The sequence below is a fragment of the Carettochelys insculpta genome, chromosome 2, assembly GCF_033958435.1.
Source record: "Carettochelys insculpta isolate YL-2023 chromosome 2, ASM3395843v1, whole genome shotgun sequence".
NCBI lineage: Eukaryota > Metazoa > Chordata > Testudines > Carettochelyidae > Carettochelys > Carettochelys insculpta.
The window spans coordinates 152,022,736-152,042,856 of record NC_134138.1 but is presented as its reverse complement, the minus strand read 5'-3'; the positions used below and the strand labels follow the sequence as shown (position 1 = coordinate 152,042,856).

Here is a 20,121-nt window from a genome sequence, read left to right as displayed (position 1 = left end):
TCCAGGGGGGGAGGCAAGGTGACCCAGCCCCCCCCACCCCCCAAAATCTTTCCCCTGCCCAAAGAAAGATCTGGCCTTTGCTTCCAGCTCTCAGTCCCTGCCGTTTTACATGGACGACCCAGCCAGCCACTAAATATCCACATGGAGCTAGCTGCCTCTTGCAAAGGAGAGTGAGTGTGGGTTGGGGAGGGATGGAGGAAAAGGAGAAAGATGGGGTTAGATAGGAACTGAGGGTGCCTGGCTTGCAGGAGGGGGATGGAGTGAGTGGAGGACTGGGGGTGCCTGGCTTTGGGAGAGAGGAGGGGATTGGAAAGGAGGGCTCACAGGGTTCGGGTGGCCGCCAGCTTGCAGGGCTCATGGGGCTTGGGTGGCTGGCTCCAGCATTGCAGGGTTTGGGCGGCTCGGGTTGGCAGGCGGGTGTCTGCCCAGCAGTGTGGGGTTCACAGTCAGCTTGGCCAGGAGGCTCTGGCAGCACAGGGCTCAGGTGGGGGGACAGCTAGCGTTGGCAGCTCTGGCATCTGGCACGAGGCTCAGGCAGCTGGCCAGTTGGGGCTACACCAGGCACCTGCAAGGGGCCAAGAAAAACTACTTGTGCTTACTTTTAATTTTAAACAACATTTCTATATCAAGTGTTTGTGTTTATTTTAAATTACAATTTGAGATTTTTTGTTCAAAGTGGGCATTGGATGATGGTAAAGAAGAGGTGGGGGGACATGAGGGTTTCTTGAAAATCAAATGCGGGGGACGTGATGCCAAAAAGTTTGGGAACCACTGGTCTAAGACAATGGGAGAGAGCTCTTCCATCGATCCAGTAACTCCACCTCTGAGAGAGGCAACAGCTGGGCTGATGGGAGGAGCTCTCCTTCAACACAGAGCTGTATATACCGAGGGGGTTAAGATCAGTATAACTGTGTTGCTCAGGGATGTAATTATCCCAAAGTAAGTGTGCAGCGTACACCTGGCTTCAGATACCTTCAGGATATTTCACCTGTGGAGAAGCTTACATTTAGAACAGCCCTGGGTCATAAATGAGTGGACATTTAGGAAATGCAAAGATGAATATTCAACACTACCTCAAGCACAGGAAGACCCCAAAAGACACAGAGGATGAGGTAGATGCTATGTACTGTATAAAAAAGGAGAAAGCAGGACCCTACAACGTAAGGGTAGAATTAACCAGTCAGCATACAAAAGGAAATCGATATAGGGGGCTTTATCTACAGTTCTGGGGTTATTTTTCAGTTTTCTTTTCCCTATTAAAGGGGCAGCTGTATATATTTGCAATTCTCTGTTTTTAAAGACGCATATGATTTTATTGTAATGATTTAAAGATTTTTAAATATGTTCACACTAATGGCCGACTGGCACAGGAACAAGGGAGCAGGGGGCTAGGGCCATAAGAGAGTTCAGGGGTTAGGGGTAGAAGGACCAGCATCTGTCATTTAAGGGCAGCTTCTGAGAACTCAGTTCCTTGTTGTGTATTTCATGTTAGTAGTTTTAGCTCCCAGGCAGATTTCAGCCGCGCAAGAAAACATTGATCAATACAGCAAATCACCGCCCCTCACCAGAACTATGTGAACAATGGTTGGTGTTTCTGCACAAAGCTCAGAGTGAGCCCATCCCAGATCCACTGGACTTTTGTGCTCACTGGAAGGTTACGAAGGGTCAAAAGCCTATCACAGCAGAGCTGCCTTACACCTTCTTCCTTGTCAGCTCTGCAGATGCAGAGAAGAGCTTCAGTAAATAGAAAAAGGTACTTTGAAACAAGAGGGACTCGCTTTCTGAAGAAAGCATGAAAAGGCTCACCATAATGTACGGCAGCAGAGATGTCTCCCAGGGGTGGCAAAAATAATGACATTGAAGTTTGTCAATTTGTAATGCTACTCAGCAATAAACTGTTGATTTGATAGTTCGAAAATATTTTTAATCAAATTTGAAATTCATGTAAGAATTCCTTCAGAATACAGGAAACCTGAAAGTACTGAGTTTAATTTAAAATAGCAACAATGACTGTTGAAAGGATGGATTTATTTATGGATTTATTATTCAAATATGAGTACAGTTAAAAGAACACTGTAATTAACTTACTTCTTTGGATTTCTTGAATTACTGTTCAACAGTGTCATTTCTGTCAAAGTGATCTGAAATGTCTTACTTTTATGGCATATCTTGGGATAGGATTTTTTAAATTGTATGATTTTTAAACATTTTTTCCTATTGTAATCCAATGCCGAACATTTTTATGCCTGTGCAGTAAAGCTACTTAATTTTTGTTAATGTATCAAAGAAAGAAACCTCAAAGATTCATTAATTTTAAATAAGGGAAAATCAGAAAATCATAAATCCTAAAATCCACAATAATAAAATGGTTTTCCTAGGACTCTACATATCCCTATATCAATTAATTTATCATTTGGAAAGAAAGATTTGGTATTTTTATGCTGCAAAATAACAACTGGGCTATTGCTGTGAAAGTATCTTAATTAAGAGACAAATGTTGACAAACACACTGAAGAGACCTGGGTAACACACCAAGTTATCCTGTTGATTTGTAGTGTGACCTTCAGCATCTCTTACTCCGTTGCACTTCTGTTTTACCATCTGTAAACTTGGACAATAACATTCAGAAAAAGCTTTACATACTCTAAATTCTATAGATACACGGGTATATGTTGTTATTGTGAAGTTATAAAACTAGAGCGTGACTTTTAAATATCCACTGATGACAACCCTAGGTAAATGTGTTTTGAAATGCCTGGTGAAGCGTAACAATGACAGCCCAAAAATGAATAGCATCTATTATTTGAATTGAGTCACTGCCCAACGGTTCTAAACAGGACCGGGACTCAATGTGCGGGCACTATACAAGCACACAAAAATGCAGTCCCAGCCCTGAGGCACTTACAATGGAATACTTGTGCACATATGTGTGACAGATTATCAGAGCAGAATCTTACAGATATAGAGGATTTGAACACAGTTAAACTCCAGTTATAACTAAACAGAATCGAGTTCCAAATTGGTTCAAAGCATCACAATGTGCAAGCCACAATTCAAGTTAGAGTGAATCTGTGTTATAATAATAATACAGTCAAACTGTTCCAGGAAAAGTGACTTCACAGTCACAGTATCTCAGTCAGAGCCCAGATTTGTAGAAAACAAGACTGAACAGCATCATTCAAGTGCTGCACATGACATAAAATAATGAAGGGACTAATCTTGAAAACTGCTGATAAAACTCATTGCCTAACAATAAAGAAAGCATCACACCCACTACTGCTTCCCGTATGCATTGCTGAGGGGGGAAATGATATGTTGTCTGGCAGAAACCAAGAGAATAATTTGAAAGAGGGGGAAAAAAAACAGACTACATATAGCTTGAGGTTATGTAGAAAGTTTCTGGTCATACACATCAGACTCCAATAATTGTACAGCTGAAGTCATAATGTGCAAACAAAAGGCCATTAAAATGTTCACTTTTAAACATCTGAGCCATTTGCATGTGAGTCAGTTTGTTCCACAGGCTGGCTTACCTATGTAGTTAGTTGAAATGCTACAAAAACATTTAAACAATGGAGTGCATCCATTTCATTTAAAGGACAGGAGGTCTCATTCATTGCTGGTCTAACTCCACTGACTTGAGGACACCAGACATGCATTTGTTCCAGGACCCAATTTTGGCACAGAGCGAGGATTAATCTTGTTTTCTGAGAATGCATCAGTGAACCTTTAAATATTTTATAATTATCTTTCCCTGAACACGTTGGAACCTGTTTTGATAGCAAAATAAAGATTGTGGAATTTTACAACATGCCCCAAAATAAAAAATTCAGGAGAATGACTATATCATTGAGGTCAACACCACCTACTATAAAGAACTCAAAGCAGACTGCATACCACAGTTCATCCAAGAATTAAAGGACATTATCAAATACATCCCCCAAACAACACAAGGAGAAGCTCTACAACCTCATCCCCCACAAATCCACCATAGGGATTGCTACATGCTTCTCAAGATACACAGACAAGAGAACTCAGACAGACCCATCATTTCTGACCATGGCACGCTTATTGAAGGAATATTGGGACTCATTTAAACAATTCATAAACCACTAACCACACAAGACCCAGAGTCTTCCAGGACATAAACAATGTCATCTGAAACTTTCCAACATTAACCATGTGCCTCAGTACACCATCCTTGTATGGCATTACCCTAGATACCAAAATCCCTCACCATGACATCACTGCCTGTCTTAAATATCTACAAGACAATGGACAACACTCAGCTATCCAACCTAAACTCATTGTTAAACTCATTTATTTCATCTCATCCATAACACTTTTACAGTCAACAACAAATACTATATCCAAATCATGGGAACAGCCATAGGTACTAGAAAGGCTCCAGAACATGCCAACATCTTCACTCCCCACCTTGAAAAAGAATTTCTGGACAAATGAACCATGAAACCGAGGATACAAATGAGATAGGTATTTTCATCCTCTGGACAGATGACCTAATTTCCCTACACATATTTTCACCACAACTTCAGCAATCATCAGCCATCCAGCAACTCTCTGTAGAAGGCTCTCATGCTGACATCAACTTCCTGGACACTACAAACATCTTTAGCAATCAAACTCTGCAGGCAACTATCACTAAGAAACTCATGGATTGCCTCATTTACCTTCACAGTTCCAGTAACCACTCCAAACACACCAAGAAATCTGTTATTTATATCCACACATTCTGATACCACAGAATAAGTGTGATGTTACACTCTAAGTCAAATATGCTTTATGCAAACTGTAGCACGTAACCTGTCATTGGAGATCATGAATGTATTTGTGTGCCTGTATCACTCTTGTATTTGAAGTTATAATATGAAGCATGACCCTATTTCTATATCTAGATGTCTAATGAAGGTCATTAGTTGTACTCAAGGAACTCAATGGGTATTATTCATTTAATGGTACCTTGTAAAGGTTCCAGTGTGGTGTGATATATGACAACAAAGGGTAAGTGGTTAGAGTTGTTTATTTCTCAGTCCTCATGTCAATAGTATTGCTTTGCCTGTAATCCTGGACTGTAGTTGGTCCTGACAAGACATGTGCCCAGGTCACCTGATGCTAGAACCCTCATTTTGGATGTGGTACTTTTCCAATGGGGACATGCAAGGGTTCAAACTCAAAACAAAAGATTTGCACTTTGGGCAAAATTTGTTTATAGGCAGAAAAGCAAACAATAGGGCCAGTTTACAGACACCAAGACACCCATGTTTGCCACCCAGATGACTGCTGGAAACATCTCAAGACTGAACAGGGGAAGGACTGTGCCCAAGCTAGGAGGCTGCCTAGCTTGAGAGCAAAAAAAATGATTAGAACTACTGTTAGGGTAAGGGGTAAGAAATGGCACGTAAAAAGCTTCTTAAGAGTACTAAGCTTTAGGAGAGCTGACAGCTTATGCAAGTTCACAGGCAAGATGGGCGGGAAGGTGCTCTGCATTCCTGGAAGGGGTGGGGCTTCAGGAAGAAGGGGCAGGACCAGGGCAGCCAGTACTCCAGTGGTGGTTTAAAGGGCCAGGTCTCTGGCCACCTTTGAATCACAAGGCCTTGGGACAATTGCCCCCTTCTTTCCCTGCCTCCAGTGGGCCTCTAAAGCTTAGCTGGCATATTTTTATATTTAATAAAATCTCTTTTGTTTATTATTTAAACAGTGTAAATAATCATTAAAATGGTGGGTGAGGGGTGACAACAGCCACACATATCATCTCAGCATCTATATTGTTCTGTTGTAACCTCAACTCTGTGCCTTTGCTGGTAGAAAGCAGAAATTCTGGCTCATCTGGACAGGGTGGCAGGGTATCCCAGAAGGCAGGCGGATGGGCTCAGTAGTATATTGAGCCAATTAGCTGATAGCCCCTGCCCATCACAATATGATCTTAGGAAAAAGATACACACTTCACCCCACTTTAAACTGCATTCAGCAAACAAGAAGTAGATCACACCGTGGAATGGGCAACCTATAATCCCAAAAGAACCTGTTTCAAAATGAGGGAGAAATAAACACCACTTACCCTTAGTTGTCATATATCACAACACACTAGAACCTTTACGAGGTACCATTAAACAAATAATACCCAGGCTTTACCACATCCTGATAGAAGTCTTTCCCAGCCACCTTCGCCTGTCCTTCAAACAACCCACAAACCTTGCTACACTCATTTTCAGAGGTAAGCTCCCCACAGACCACAGTACACCAACTCAAACTAGCATCAGACCCTGCCACAATAATAGAGGCAAAACCTGTGGGCATATTTCTACTGCTATAATGTTCCACCTGCTGCCTCCCATACTGCTTTCAATCTCTAAGCCACCTTCTATAAAAATATGATGGAGATCCATTGATATTAGGCTTTCCAGGCGGCTCCTGAACAAAGGAAAAAAGAGGCCTTCTCTCCCAGGGGAGAGAAGGCAGCTATTGACTCATCTCCTAATAGGAGATTTTGACAACTAAGTTGGGGAAAAATTGAGCTTTTGGCACCTCGGCAATTTATGCAGCCATGTAATCACATTATAACAGAGGTCCTGTGTATAATGGACATGTTATCTTGTGCTTCTCAAGGTATTATATTTCATTACCCTTGGTAATTCGTTCAACAAAGCGCATCATATAAATGGCAACACAATCAATTCCATTTAAACCTAATTGCATTAAATTGCCCAACAGAAACATTTTTGACTGGGAATAGGAATGCCTTGAAGTACATTACTGACATGAATTCAAACAAACAAACAAAAAAAAGTAGTGAAACTGCAGATTTGGCTTACGAAGGCAAGACGGGAGAGACATCTTTTGCTCAGTTTTGGCATTCTGGTATTTCTAAAAGCTCACAATAATTATGTAGGATGGAAAGAAATGTTGGTACCTCAGCAGATCTAATCTACAGTGTGGCAAGAAGCTCTCTAGAATCACCAGAAGTAGAAAAAATGGCTGAAGGAATGAGAGGAGCATGATTGAGATGTCTGTCAAATCTGTATGGCTATCCTAACTAAATATTATGGAGAATATTGCCTCAAGAACATTAGATAAACTGCTGAAAAAGTCACTCTGCTGTTAGAGCTTCGTACTTTAATAAAGAAGAATTTGATATTACATGACAGAAAAAAAAGCACATCTCAAAGAAAGGCATTGTTAAAGCTAAATATGGCTGTCCACGCGATGCAGACAGCAGCCCTGATCATCCCCAAGGTTGCAGAAATGTGGACAAGCAGTAAGAACTAAGGTGGCTTTCAGAAGCGGGGGTTTCTTCTGGAAGAGCCCTGTCTACATGGATCTGTAGCTTCCGGAAGGGGCTCTTCCAGAAGCAAAATCTCATGGAATTACCCAAATGAAGCACAAGATATTTAAATCCATGTCTCATTTGAATATTCCCCCTTGCTCATTACCAGACCCCTTCCGGAAGGGAGGGGACTATGTAAATGTGGCCTTTGAGTGGATTCACATACTCAGTTGACTGCAGACCACTATTTTTGTATGCAGGAAGCCCCCCATGCAGACAACATACACAACCCAGTGAAAATGAACGCTAATGGGGTGTTTGGCATCTCTCAAGAACTTCAGTGTTGAGAATCCTGTCCTGCCATTTGAGGTGGAAGCTCTTCATCCATTTAATATGGCGCTGGGAGACCACCCATATTTTGTAGCTGTAGAAGAGTGAGCTGAGTACAAATGTCATGAAAGAGACAGGGAAGAGGTTAATCTGTTCCCAAGGTAACTTGATCCTAGAGGAGCCAATGGGAGTGGAGTGAGGAGGGAGAGACAGAGCGAAGACAGAGGGAGAAGGATGTCTACCAGACAACTGAAATGAATCCCATAAATATCCTGACCAATTCAGAATTAGCCATAGAGGTGGAAGTAGATGTGGTTAGGTTGTGGTTATTTTGAATTTGGTTGGACTGGCTCTCTCCGTTTTATTGTTGCTGTGATTAATGACTTGATTTTTCCCTCTGTAACTTGTAAGCTGAATCCCAGGGAAATATTCCCTGTCCTAGCACGGATATGTTCTTGTTTTGTGAATAAATTACTGTTCAAAGCAACTGATCTGATACCTGTGTCCTGAGTAGGGCCTGTGTCTGTGTACACGCCTTATCGAGTTAGTCTGCTTTGTTCTCAAGCCCTCTGTAAAGAGGAGATAGGGCTGGAGTCTTTCCCGACAGAGGGCATCCCCCAGTGTTCCTGCCTGGGTTAAAGGGGTCTCCAAGGACTGGGGTGGTGGCAGCATACCCTCCAAGGTTCAGGGGACCTGTGACCTTGGGAAATTTTGAAGTAAAGCCTGTGTTTAAGCAAGGTGTTTTAAGTTTTATGGGCCCCCACTTTCTGCACTCAGAGTGCCTGAGTGCATACAGCCCTGACAACAAGAGCCCTTTAGATTTTATCTTGGTTCTCAGACAGAGTCCATGCTTCCTACGGAGCCAGCAAGTGAACCTGCCAAATGCTAAGCTAGCGTTAGCTGTGCACCGAATATTATCGTTATCCAACATGGCGTTTTTTGAAAGCATGCTACCCACAAAGCAGAATTTCATGAGCCAAGTGAAAGGACATGTCAGTTGTGATTACAGGATCATAGTGCTCATATTATTTGTGACATCTCTGAGCTTCTCACAAGTTGCCTTACTGCCTGAGGAGTTCTATGCCACCTCAGTTAATGCAGTCTCCAGCGTCTGTTCTAACTTTGCTTGTTTGCTGGAGTGTTCCATGATCACCACACTGGTCGTCTTTAGTGGTCTGAAGTAGCAAAAGGAGGCATCTCACAAGCCAATGTTCTGACACCAATATTTGACACCTCGCAAAGAGCCAGTGATATAGGCATCCTTAAAGTCTCTGAACCATATCATTACATAGTGCAGTATATGCCACTGTTCTGACTTGGGGATGCATTCATGTTGTCTTATCGTATTTGTTGCCATGCTGAAAGAATGTGTTGGTAATGAGACTGGATTCTATACTCTTCCAGAGGAGTAGCTGGCCATTGGAGTTTGACCTTCCGATGTCACAATGGCCTAACATCCTGCTCCATGTGTCAGAGTCAGTTCTAAGGATGAGTTTGTCCAGGAGTGGAACCCCTCTGATGATGTTTATGAGATCTTCATGTCATTCCCCCTTGACCTCGTCTGTATGGCTGTGGCCACACTTGGCCAAAACTTCGAAATGGACAAGCTAATAGTCAAATTGAAGAACACTAATGAGGCACTGAAATGAATATTCAGTGCCTCATTAGCATGCTGCCGGCTGTGGTGCTTCAAAAGTGCAGCTTTCGAACACCTGAGGCTCAGTTACACGGGGGTCCTTTTTGAAAGGACCCTGCAAATTTTGAAATCCCCTTATTCCTATCAGCTGATCAGGGGATTCTGAAATGTGCAGGGTCCTTTCGAAAAGGACCCCTGCGTAGGCAAGCCACACGTGTTCGAATGCGGCACTTTTGAAGAGCCGCAGCTGGCAGCATGCTAATGAGGCACCGAATATTCATTTCAGCGCCTCATAAGTATTCTTTGATTTGGCCATTAACATAGCCATTTTGACGTTTTGTCCAAGTGTGGCCACAGCCTATAAGTCTTTGTCATCATATAGTCACTGTTAATGGTGGCATATTCTGGACAAGTTTATGCAGAGAACTATTGACTCTAACTCGCTGTCAACGTCAGACCTTATTATAAATTCCTAAACCCTGGCTTTCTTGGTTCATCCTTGTCCATAGCAACCCAGGAATAGGTGTATACTGCTCCTTCTTCCTCAAGGTGGGACTTATCACTGAGTTTGGTTTCAGTGTGAGCACTGATGTTTACATTAAATCAAATGAGTTAAATGAGTTGATTGAGGCTGGATAACCTGCACTTTTAATGGATTTAAGTGAGATCTGAGGTTTGAGTAGAGCCTGGCTCACCCTCTTGCCAAAGCAGCTGTTGGCTCCCCCATGCACAACTGAGATACTATATATCTGCCAGCTGAGGAGATAATAAAATCCACTGTGTTCTAAAATAAAAAACAAATATAGAGATTTATTTCCCAGTTCCTGAAGAGTTTTCTCTAAATGGTTTTATTCCACTGTCAAAAATGTCATTACCTATGAAGGCAAAGCACAGTGATGTCTTATTTTCCATTCTAAAATAACAGCTATTAGCAGTAACACAGAATCATAGAACACTAAAACTGGAAGGGACCTCAAGAGGTCATCGAATCCAGTCCCTTGCCCTCATGGCAGGACCAAGCATTATCTAGACTATCCCCAACAGATGTCTGTCTAACCTGCTGTTAAATATCTCCAGTGATGGAGATTCCACAACTTCCCAAGGTAGTTTATTCCAATGTTTAACTACCCTGACAGTTAGGAGGTTTTTCCTAATATCCAACCTAAACCTCCCTTGCTGCATTTGCATCATAGCTGTGGAGTTAACTGTATCTCTGCACTTCTGTGGTCTAAATTCTCCCACTCAGTTATCAGGCCTCATGCCTTTACCTCTCCTGGGGCAGAATCCTGATATTCTTCCTCGTAGTCAAGGCCTGGAGCTATATAATATTATATACAACAGTGGTGTATATCCTAAGATGTCTGACTGGGCTCAGCACCTGCAGTTCATCTCTGTGGGACTCTGCAGCCCTTGGTGAATATAGGAGCAAACTGCCTTCTTAAAAACAAGACTACTCTTTATTGACAGTAGAAACAAAGCTTTTAAAGAAGTAAAATTTATTTGAAAATCATTTACATGCACATCTAGATTACCTACTGCCCTGCCATCCTGAGCAGGTGGCCTAGACAATATTCCAATAGGTCCTGGATGTCAGTTTGTCAGCCATGAACAGCTCTCCAAGAACTTCTTCCTCTTTGGAAAGTGTCTGTGTAACCCAGACATTTATATTTTATTCTTGTCAGTTCCTAGGCTTTGTGCTCTTCTAAGCCCGAGCAGTCGTAACATAACAAAATAATAATAATATATGGAGACATACCTACCTCACAGAACTGGAAGGGGCCTTGAAAGGTCATTGAGTCCAGTACCCAGCATTCATACCAGGGACTCACTATCCCTCAGTTTGTTTGTTTTTTCCTTTGCCTTCTAAAAGTCCTCTGCAGGGATTGAACTCACAATCCTGGTTTTACAAGGTCAATGGTCAAACCACTGAGCTATCTAGCCCCACAAATGAAATCTTAAAAGCTAACCTGCCCCGGACCCTAAATTGCCCCCTTCAAGGACTGAACTCACAACCTCCCCCAACAGCCACTAAAGTCAGAATGGGACCAGGCCAGAAACTCTCCTGTTATGCTGTAACAACCCTCAAATATTTACCAGGAAAAGACTTATCTTAATCATTGTTTCCTTCCTTTTTTCTCCCTCACAGTTTACTGTTAAAGAAAATAATCATGTTTTTATGGTAACCATCCCAATAATCAGGTCAGCCCACAGTACACTCATCCCCCATTTAACAAGTACTTTACTAATGAGTACTCGGTAAAACGAGGAACAAATATATCTACCTTTATTCACTAAATAAGTGAACTTCCTCCTGCTCATAAGAGCAGGGTCCCTGGCCCGAGGGCAGGGAAACCCACAGCCCTGTGGCTGGCTCTGCTCCAGCCCCAGGGTCCCTGGCTGGGGGGCATGGAGATGCACAGCCCCGCGGCTGGAGCTTTCTCCCTTCCCTTCCCTCAGATATGCAGCTGTCTGATAGCCTGGTTTCCTCCCCTGCACTGGCAGGAACATGAAACCAACCAGCCATGAGCTGATCAGTTTCCAGGTCCCACAAGTCATGGGGAGACTGAATCAGCCTACCCCTAGTTCCCAGCTCCTGCCTCTCTGGGAGCCAAGAAACTGACCAGCCCTGGTGGTTCTTGGCTCCCCTCCCCTTGCAGGAAAATTTGAGTTACGCAGGGGTTGCAGGAACAACTCCTGGGTAACTCGAAGGTTTACTGTATTAGACCCCCCGCAGATCTCACCCTCAGCCAGGTTTTAAATCCATCCCATGGTCCCAAACAACCCCCAGCCTTAAACCCCACCCCCAGCAGCCCCAAACCACCACCAGCCTCAGACCCTCCCAGCAGCCCCAAACTGCCCCCAGCTCTAAACCCCCAAGCAGCCCCAAACTGCCCCCAGCCTTAGACACCCCCACATCCCAAAACAGCCCCAGCCTTAGACACTCCTCCTCCCCCAGCAGCCGCTATGCTGGGTGGCTCCCCCAGCCCTCCTGCTCCCAGCAATTAACTCAAGTGTTAAGGTTTCAGCACCTAGGCATAAGGTAATTGCTATCCCTGGTGATAAAGATAGCTGCCATCTCCAGCAGCTATTTCTATTGATAAGATACCTGCCTGAGACACCAGTGTTAATAAACTGCATATGGCTTCTTTAACAGCCACATGCAGCTGGGAACTGCCCAGCTGGTGACCTTTAACAAACCTAATGGGACCCATGTTTGGGTCCCAACCCATAAGTTGGGAATCCCACCCTACATACATACACTACATCTTATTTCTGGTGCCAAACTATTTAAACACATCAGAAAAGAACCTAAACTCAACTGGTTTATGTCAAGTTACAAGCACTTGGAACGAATTACATGTATTTTAATGGGAATTTAGTGTTGCTCTTCTGAGTTTTCGCCTACAAGCAGAAAATTGGGAACCAATTGTACTCGTGTAGCAAGGGATAAGGGTATTTGTAAATTGTAACAGAATAACTCCAAATCCACCACCTCTACCATACGCGAATACTGTGCCACCTGTAGGGCCTGAAAAAAAACCTGGCACTGAATGTATTATCTATAAACCCAAATGACATGGATTTCCAAGGGAAATCTCAAGGGACATAAAGAAACAAAGGTGTTTATTTTGAATATGCAAACACAACACAGTCTAAGCCGCTTAAAATGGCTCACCTATTTGCTGGAGTTGTCAAGTCAGAAAAAGTGCATTGTGCCCTCAGAAAGCAACTCAAACAGAGCTGGTAAAAAAGTACTATTTAAAAAAGTTTGGATGAAATATTTCAGTTTTTCCAAAAAGAAAGATTTATATTTTCAACATTTTCCAATTTTTGTTAAAAAAAAAAAAGTTGAACAAATCAAACTATTCATGTAAGTTTTCCAAAACCCATCATTTTTCAGTCTTCAAATTTATTGACATCTCCCATATTCTCCCTCTCCCCCTGTGCATTTTTCAGCTGCAAATTGCAAATAGAAAACTATAAATCTCTGCTATCACATGTTTCTAATCAAGATATATCCAGATCTAGAAGGAAACAAAAACAATGAATGAGAAGTAACAGAGAGAGGGAGCTGTGCTAGTCTATATACTATCAAAACAAAAAAGCAGTCAAGTAGCACTTGAACAACTAACAAAATAATTTATTAGGTGGTGAGCTTTCGTGGGACAGACCCACTTCTTCAGACCATAGCCATACCGGAATAGACTCAATGAATGAGAAGTTTGACTTTTCCCTTCTACAGCAAACCCTTGAAACGCACGATTTCGAGTTGCACCTAACTCGCATTAGCATGAGTTCAATGCAACTCAAAATCCCGCTGCAACCCACCCCGCAGCCCTGGCTCAACTCCCGTGGCCCTGGTTCAACCCTCTCCAGCCCCCTCAGCACCCACACATGGCTCCAACTCAACCCCCCCACACACTGGTTCAAACCCCCATGTGCAGTTCCAGTTCAACTCCCCAGCCCCAGTTCAAACTCCCCACAGCCAGGCTCACCACTCATATACGGCTCTGGTTCCAACTTACTACCCCAGCCCTGGTACAAAATCCCCCAGCCCTGGCTTAACCTCCCTGGCCCTGCACAGCCCCAGTTCAAACCCCAGTGTCTCAGCTCACCATCCGTGAGTGGCTCCAGCTCACCTCCCACCTCCCTGCCCCAGTTCAACCCCACCCCCTGCACATGGCCCCAGTTCAAATCTCACTATGTGCAGCCCCAGCTGAACTCCACCCCCTCCCCCACAGCCCTAACCCACCCTAGGCTTAACCCCCTGTCCCCTTCCCAGGGCCCCAACCCACTGTCAGGCTTAACCCTCCCGAACTACCCCCCAACCCCAGGCCTTACCTTTCAAAAGAGCTCCAGGTGCTCCTGCTGCTTCCCCAACTGCAGAACATGAGTTCTGCTGGGGAAGAAAGCCGCCCCTCAACCTACATGAAATTCCAGTTATGTGATGGTTTGTGGGATTTGAACCCTCGCATAAATTGAGGGACTACTTTATTTTCCCTTATGTTATCTATCTAATCCATCTATATATTATACATATGACATATCAATATAAAGAATTATTAATGAGACTATTACTGGGACATGCACACAGCTCAAGTTATTATCTGTATCACATACAAAGGGGAAGTTGTTTGTCATCCCAGATACATGCTCGTAGATATGCAGTTGTGGAAGTGACCTGCAGAGGTAATTAAACCAGTCCCAGCCTGAGGCAGAGCCAAATAAATCTAGATTTCCTTTACAGATGTATTTCCAACCTAGTCTTAAAAGCCTCTAATGATGGGAATTCTATTAGCCTCCCTTAGTAACTATTCCAGAGCTTAACTATTCTTATGGATAGTTCCCCCCCACTACCACCCAATATCTATCCTAAATGTGCTCTGCTGCAGATTAAACCCATTATTGTTTGTCCTACTTTCAACAGGCAGGGAGAACAATTGCACACTGTCCTTTTATAATAACCTTTTTATATATTAAAAGACCCCCTATGCCCCCCCCAAAACATTTTCCCCCTAAACTAAGGTTGCCCAATTCTTTCAGCTTTTTTTCTGCAGGTCATATTATGTAAACTCTTAGCATTCTTTTAACCTCACACAGATGAAGATGGGATTGACCAAGCTCTAGCAGCATAGAGCAGTGGAGACCAGTCCTGCAAGCAGCCAGTCAGGGAAGAGCTGCAAGATGTAGCCAATCAGAGCCCGCCAGTCTCACACAAAAGTTGCTGCAGGACCAGAGATAGTCAGTAGCTGCTGAGCATTAGGAAGTGAGGACTCTGTCCCTGAAGAACAGAGAACTTTAAGTTCTTTGGACAGGCCAGCTGCTGGCCGGGACTTGTGGAAGAGGAGGGAGTTTCTGATGCTGAGACTGGATGGCTGAAGGCCCTAAGGTGAGGGAGAAGACAGTATTGGTGTCATGGAAAGTGGCCCAGGGGATGGCAGCAGCAGCATAAAGAGATGGTAAAGAGGCACAGCAGGAAGAGCTGCTGTCTTCATGGTATCTGGGCTGGGACCTGGAGCAGTATGCTGGCCAGGTTCCTCCCACTCCACACTGGGGAAGTAGCTGGGCTAAGGACAGTGGTACTCACCCCAGGAAATGGGAAACATAGATGGTGACATCGCTGCATGTCTGTGTCCCCATGAGGATACTGAGGCACCTGGCATGCTTCAGGTCTGCAGGCAGAAATGACAACAGGGGAAGCACCAGCAGGCAGCATCATCAGGGTAAGTGGACTTTGTCACACCCTTCTCTGGATGCTCTAGAATATATTCACATCTTTTTAGTGTGCAGTACCCAAAACAGGATACAGCACTCCAGTGTCAATTAGAACTGGATATAATTACCTATCACATCTTAAATATAACAATTCTGTTAATGCTCTCCAAAATCCCACTAACTTCTTCCACAACTGCAGCACACTCCTGTCTCAAATTCAATTTGTGATCCATTATAATCTTCCCCTGAACTCCTTCTGTGGTACTACTATCTAGCCCATTAGTTCCTTTTCTGCATTCTATTTTTTCCATGCTAAGGACAGCAGCTTCCCACTTTGAATATCATTATTACTGGTCTACTGATTTCTGACCAGCTCTCCAATTTAATAAGAAAAATTTGACTTCTAATGCTGTCTTCCGAAGCACCCTCAGTCCCCCAGCTTGGTGTCATCCACAAATTGTATAAGCACACTTCATTCCATTATCCAAGTTGTGAACGAAATAATTGAATCATTCAGATCCCAGGAGAGGCCTGAGGGATACTACCTAATACATCCTCCCAGTCTGACAGTGCATCATCGATAACTACTCCTTAACAAGGGTCTTTCAATTAGCCAAATAACTTACAGTAGTTTCATCTAGTCCATATTTCTCTAGTTTGCTTATGAGAATATCCTGGGGCTGTGATTATTACAAAGTGAACAGAGGATTTATAATTTTATACTGAAGTACACTTTTGCTCCCAAGATTTTGTCCTCTCTCATTGTCCTGCTCCCTACCCTGAGGAGAAACTTGTTCAGGGTTAGTGAGTGACACCCTCGGATTTAGATTGCTGCACACCATCTACATTTTCACAACAGTACCAGGAGGCCATGCCAAGAGCTACTACCAAGGAGCACCACGGAGATTAGGCACCACAGGAAAAGTTGTCAAAGGAATCCAGAACTACAGCATCCTGCAGCCTTCTGATTTAACAGTGGAAGGAACCCCAGGAGGTCTCTGGACAGCTGTACAAACCTCTGGGCTTACTGTGACTCCAGACTTCACCTTGTTCTCTCACATCCGACCATAGCTGGACGCTGGCACTGATTCTTTCTTCCCAATTCCAGACTGGGAACAACAGAAGCTGGTCCAATAAAAGATACTACCCACTTTGTCTCTCTTATCTCCTGGGACTGATGTGGCTACAGCAGCATTACACACAACGAACTTCACATCAATCAGAAAGCAAGAGTTCGCATAATGAAGAAATATCCTAACTTGTGGGTCAGGACCTAACATCCACCTCACGGCACTCTGAGTGGCTGAATATGTTACTTCAATATAATATTTATTCCCTTTCAGATGGAAGGCAAGGAAGGAGATAAATGATGCACATGTTCCTTCTCTTTGCACATGGTGTAAGGTAAGTTTCTTGCGCACTGCCTTTGCGTCATGAGGGGGCGAAAAAGCTACCTATTAGCCTAGAAGCCTTGAGCATCTTACAGATGTGAAAGTAATCTCAGCATAAGTAGGCAGGAGTTTGTAGAGGCAGTGTAGGAGGGAAAAAAAATCTTGATGATTCATGGGCAATGTCGAATACACCAATAAAGGAGGAGAGGAGAGGAAAAAAAGAAAAGTATTGACATAAAAGACATAAGGCAAGAGGGAGGCTGACTGGTTATTATACGTAGAAAACCATGTCATTTTCTTGTTTACTACTTTCTTCACATGCCTCAAATTAGATTGGGAAGGATGGACACTACTATTCATCACTTACTGACAATTTCCCAGTTCATGCCTCATTTCAAATATTGTAGAGTAGCTGTAAATCAGAAAAGTGGCATGAAATTCTAAAGACAGCTGTTGCCTCAAAGATTCAATGGATAAACCACTAAAAACGTTAAATTAAGTGATGTGGTATTTATTGCAATTTCTGCATAGAGATGTTATCTTGAGGTTAAGTTGGCCTGATACCCACTGACAAGCTGCAAGTTAAAGCAGCCACACCACCATTCAAAATTTATCAATATTAATAAAATCTAGAAAACCAAATGAGAGCAGAATAGGAAAATCATGATCAACATGAGTTTTTCTCTGTGGATACTGTAGCCTTGTAGGGGTCCCCTTTAGAGGGCTATTCCTTCATTTTGTGAGCAGCAGTTGGCTGTATAGGGCAAAATGACAAGTCCCTTTTTTGAAGACATGTCACATCTGTCTAGTGGGTTGCAAGTAAGAGTAATTTCCTGCTTCCCCCCCACCACTATCATTTTTAGGGAAATTCGTATAGTCAATTCAGTTTAGTCATTCACCTAATGCAGCTAACTTTACATTATGAACACTGTAGGGAACTGTGGTCTATTTCTTTTTGCACCCTCCTCCATTCTACATTAGTCTTTTCTATTTTTTCTCTGTCAAGCAGATTGTGCCAGAAACTTTGCTAGTACTGCTTTGCTCAGCTCTGACTCCTGCTGTTGTGACAGAGCTTTAAAGAATGGAGGAGAAGAGAAAAGTTAGAATGGCAGTCTAAGCTCTGTCTCCCCTAGGGAATGTTCTGTATGGAAACTGTCACTGCACAAACCACATCTTCTTTTGCACCAAGATCACCAAAGGAAGCCAGCCCCTCTGTTCACTTTCAATTTACTTCCACAGGCACTGCACTTCAGATGTGTGGTCCACTTTCTTACAGCTGAAAATTGTGTAAGGATGCCAAAACTGTCCCCTTGGTATCAACAAAGGGAAAGAAAAGTTGCAGCCCTGGTAAGAATTGCATTCAAATCACAGCAAGCATTCCCACCAGCCTCCACAAAAACAAATAAGAAAAAAGAGACTGGAATTCATTCAGCCCCAGCTTCAGTTTCACTATACCTATAATTGTTCCCAATGGACTAATGAGGAAGCCAGCTCTCAGTCTCATAGGAAGTGCTAACAGCCACTCAGAAATAAAAAGACACTTGGTATAGTACAGCAGATGAAGCCAGTAGCTAAAAACACAGGGTGTGCGTGGGAGACGGGGGTATATTTATGAATGTGAGGCTTTCAATTATTCTATCATGTGACATGAAGAAAGTTCATCACTCGTCTCTCTTTTGTGTCAGTATTTTAAATGAACTCTTACACATAAGGTGGCTATAAGTCTACCAAAATACAGCGAGACCTCCCAAAACAAAGGGCCAATGTGGGAAAAATCAATTATTGCTTGGAAACAGCTTTAGGTGGGTGTTCCCAGGCTGCTCCATTGAGACAAGCTGCATTATTCTAACTGCTTAGTTAATCATCCACTTTAAGTTTCCAGGCTTAAATCAAATCTAATTGCTACCTTTTAGGTTACCTATATTTTCACATACTACTACCTGCATTAAAATTCACTATGATATAAAATGATTCATCTTGTTTGTTCTTCTCCTTAACTAAAAATCAGACTGCACAACTTCTATACTTAAATTCAGGAATTCACAATGGAAAATATTAAGTCTCATTTCAATGCATATGACATTTTTGCACCTTTAGATTTGCATAAAGTGGAAATGTTGGGAAACACCATCTACAAAATCTTGTAAAATATAATTCAAAATAACAATTTCTCCATACAAGAACTAACCTAGTAAACACTGCAATTTATTCCTCACTGCTAACAGGATGCTCGGATTTTTATTTCTCTTTTTACCTGCTCTAATTTTATAATGTAAACCAGATTTTGATTTTCCATGTTGGATGAGTACCAACCTTCTTGATTAAATGAACGATTAAGCCCAAGGGACAGAGTCCTATTATGTCTGTCATAATATTTTTCTGAACAGTAAAGCTGTTAAAATTAAACTTTCAAATGCCATAGCAATTCATCTGTAGCTCCTCTCAACATATTTTTAATGCATTATGTGTTGGATAGGAACGTGTTCTTCTGAACAAATGTTCAAAAGTGAAAATTAATATTAAATACTAATATGTTACCTTGCACAGTGCAATTTTTTGGTTCTCCCACCTGATTTTGGCCACATTTTAGCTTGTTCTCACAATGCATTTTAAATAACTACTTTTATGTTTTGGGATACCAAAAATAAATTCATCCTTTGCTTTATTTTAACAGAGAAAAAAGGATCAAGTCATAAAATTAAAACCTTCAAAGACTGCAAGTCAAAAACAAGATCATTTTAAATGATGGCAGCACACTCAGAAAATGTTGTTCTTACCATCTACAAAAGGAACTACATATCCATTTCGCTAATTAATTACATACTGAGATTTCTAGTACCTTTTCTGCCTCTTACTACTATTCAGTGTATCACTTTTAGGATGGATTAATCAATGAGTGAGCATGAATAAAAAAATTCCTAAACACAGTATGTTATGAATGTGTTTTATTAGGCAAAATACACTGAAAAATATGCAAATATCTCAATTGATTAACATCTAATTTTTCATTTAACACCAGATGAATCACTATGACCCTCAAAACTAAAATATCCTAATGCAGACTGACACATTCACTGATCAAAATTGTTTGGATCACTGCATAAAATTGAAAATATTTCATCCTAACAAGAAGAATAATTTGGAAAGCCAGCAACCGTCGGGAGATAATTGTGGTCTCGGGATTGGGAACATAAAACTAAACTTAATCTCTCCTCATATGCCAAGGTTGTGATTATTTCAAACCAACCACACCCTTTTAAACT

The 20,121-nt window shown here is 42.3% G+C and overlaps 1 protein-coding gene across 6 annotated transcripts in view; it reads right to left on the bottom strand.

Annotated features, from left to right (window-relative positions):
• The window catches only part of SEMA5A (semaphorin 5A), a 596,575-nt gene that overhangs the window by 482,017 nt on the left and 94,437 nt on the right, over positions 1–20,121 (bottom strand). The window lies entirely within an intron of this gene.